The following is a 3536-nucleotide window of genomic DNA, read 5'->3' as shown; positions in this document are numbered from 1 at the left end:
ACTAAGACACAACTCCTCCTATTATAAGTACTCTGGCAATATGCATCTCTGTTCCTTTATATGCTGCTATTATACTGCTGTGTTTTCATGATTACTTGATTAACATCTGATCCAAGCCGTTGTGCCCTATTGTGCACCAGACTGTAAACTCAGTGAACAGTTTACTATTCCCACTTTACCCATTGTCATCCGAAGACTGCTACTCTCCTATGAGAAGGATGTTCTCTGCCCCTCCACAAGTCAAAAGCAGGGGTAAAAATAGGGCAAGAAGAGAAACAAATATAATGGAGGTAGTGGCTGCAGAATAAACCTACTGGGATTCATGAACAAGAATTGTAATTGTTTAAATTCTAGGTGTTAGTTTCAAACGTTTATCTCCAGCCTTCAAATGTCTATGTATGTATAGTCTATATCTCCACTTGCATTTCTAAAAGACATGTCAAATTTAACACATCCCAACCTGAACTATTTTTATTTCTCCTCTAAATTCATTCCTCCCTAATTCTCCCCATCTTAATAAATGACAACAGCATGCATCCAATAGCTCAGGCCAAGAACCTAGGAATCACGCCTGATTCTCCTCTTTCTCACATACCCTACATTTAAACTCAAATCTGTCCCCTGTTCAAAATGGTCCAATGGCTCCCCATCATACTTAGAATAAAATCCAAAATCTTTATTTGACCATAAAATTCTTTATAATGTGGCCCTTTATCACCTCTTTGATCCCATTTCTTCTATTGTTCCTTTCCTCACAGAAGTTCAACATCCCTGGCTTCCTATTGTCCCTCCAAGATGCACATGACCATCTCAGAGTCTCTGTACTCTCTTTCCTGTGCCGGAAAGGGTCTTTCTCCAGATATTTTCCCAGCTCACTCCCCATTTCCTTCAGGACACTGTTCACACATACTCTTATAGAGAGCCCTTCCTAATCACCACATCTACATAGCCTCCATTGTTGCTCTATAGCAGTTTATCTATTTCCCTTTTCTAAACAGCACTTATCACTACTGATATTACTTTATATATTTATGTGTTTATTTATTTATGCCTCAACCACTTTATTGTAAACCCCTCAAGGGTTGTCTATCCTGTTAAGCATCTAGGAGCTTAATAATTATCCCATGAATGAGTGAGCATGATTGTCAATGTCCAGCTATTCTGAATTATCTAACAGTTTGAATTTTTCATGTCAACTAGACTTTGAATAAGAAATAAATGAACTAATAAATAGCTAATATAAAAAAGGATAGCAATGCAATATGTAGTCTTTAATGATTATCTAAGTATGACTACCAATCTGCACAAACCAATTGTAAAATAAATAAATAAAAACTTTATTGTTGTGGTTTCTTAATTGGCTTAGGAAACGTCAGGGTCAGGCAAGTTATTTCCCTCATTGTTTTCCCTTAGCCTTCCTCTGCAAGTCTGTCATCAACCTCTACTGATGAGAGTATTGTGGCAATAATACGGTGTTAATGCAAAGATTATATAATTTATAAGAAAAAAAGATAATGATGTTCAAAACAATAAAATTATTAAGCGACCCACCCTGTGATTACTCAATAAGTAAGTAAAGCTTAAGAAATATGGACAGAGTTCACTATTGATTTTTTTCTTTATCCTATCCAACCATTAGCACCAAAGAATTATAAATTTCTGATTTTAGGGAAAAAATGACAGGCAAATTAATACTGTATTTTCTATTTTAGATGATGGATGCTTCACTCTAAAACTTTCATCATGCCAGAAGAGAACTAAGAGAACTCTTTAAAGGATGCACACCCACTAAGTTAAGCAAATCAGAAAAGCTGGAAATCAGTCTAGAGACTCCTCTCCATGCTCTCTGCCACTCTCCCTCACCCTCTAATCAGTCCCTAAGTCCTACCTGATTTATCAGCTAAACATGTTTCAAAGTTATCAGTTTTGGGCTTTAGGTAGCCACTTCCTTAATACTTTTATGTGGGTTACAAAACAGCTTCCTGAAAGTTCTCCCCACATTCACTTATTTCCTTCAGATCCACTCTCCAATCTACAGTAGAGGGGCAAATCCAATGATGCCCCTCTGTTAATTATCAATAAAAATGTACAGTGGCTTCTTTTTCTCTTGAAGCATTCCAATCCTTAACAGCACCTAAAGGCTATCTGTATTTTGACCTCTGCCTAGCTCCCCAGCCTCATCTTAAATCTCTCTTGCCTTTGCTCTTTCTGCTTGAACCTCACCATCCTCTTGTTAAGTGTCAAAGTCTTTTTTTGCCTCAGAGCCCCCTCACAGGTGTCATTCTGATCTCAGATCCAAGGTCACTTTCTTGAAGAAAATTCTCCCAGGCCCACCAGACTAAGAGAGGTTCTCCTGTTACTAATCCTCATAGCTCTCCACATTTCTCCATCCTAACATGGGACATAATTACATATTTAACTTACTTATTTGTTTAATATTTCTCTTCTACATTGTACTGTAAGCACCCTACTATGTCTCAACACTTAACATAAAACCTAGTACATAGTAGAAAGTCAATTAACTATTGCGTGATAACAGTGTTGGTGTAAGAAATGTCTAAACCTGTAGAGAATTTTTACAAAAATTTATTTGAGCCAAACAGAAGATATGCCTTGGAAGCAAGAGCTCAGCAGACTAAAATAAATGCTCCAGAAATTAACAGTTTGCAGTCTCTTCTTTGCATTTGAGATTAAGGAGGGATTACATAAAAGCAGGAGAAGGTAAGGCAGGGATCAAATTACAAAATAGTTCAGAGTATGTGTTATCTTAAGTGTAGTCACACTGTAAAAGAGAAATGTGAAAGGAGTCATTTCAAAAGTGTGTTACCCTAAATGCTCAGAAACAATGGGCAGGGCTTGTTTAAAAAAGTTATATGCCTGAGGTGTGACTACCTAACATGACCTGCCCAGTTAGGAATTTATGATCAGATCACCTGGTGAAGTTCCTTTCCATAGAACCCTTTTTTCAACCACAACAGCAAGAGATGAGAAGAAATAGTCAAGTATTGGCATAGGGAATTTGGGCTACATTTAAGGGCATTTCTGAGCACCAATGAACATGGGAATAGGGTCCCAAAAAAAGACAGAAGAATCATCCCCTGCAGAGATTCTTAAAAACTGAACACATATATTCAGAGACAGAAACAGAGAGAGACAGAGAGAGGCAGAGACAGAGAGAGAGAACTGCACTGACGATGTGGTCGCCGCTAGCCACATGTGGCTATTGAGTTCTTAGAATGTGAATAGTCCTGGTTGAGATGTACCATAATTATTAAATACACAACAGATTTCAGAATACTGGCAAAAAATTAAAACATCTCACTAACAATTTTTACATTGATTACATGTTGAAATAATATTTTGGTTATATTGGGTTAAATAAAATATATTGCTAAACTCAATTTTCTTTCTTTTTACCTTTTTTAATGTGACTAGTAGGAAATTTACAATATATTGTACATATTGTAAGTTACACATTTACAATGTAGCTCATATTATATTTCTATTAAACCATGATGGTATACAGTATTTCAGAA

This window comes from Pteronotus mesoamericanus, unplaced genomic scaffold (assembly GCF_021234165.1).
Source record: "Pteronotus mesoamericanus isolate MK-2021 breed Mesoamerican mustached bat unplaced genomic scaffold, CSHL_Meso_final scaffold_54, whole genome shotgun sequence".
Taxonomy (NCBI): domain Eukaryota; kingdom Metazoa; phylum Chordata; class Mammalia; order Chiroptera; family Mormoopidae; genus Pteronotus; species Pteronotus mesoamericanus.
The sequence above is the reverse complement of the archived record's forward strand: the minus strand, read 5'-3'. Positions refer to the sequence as shown.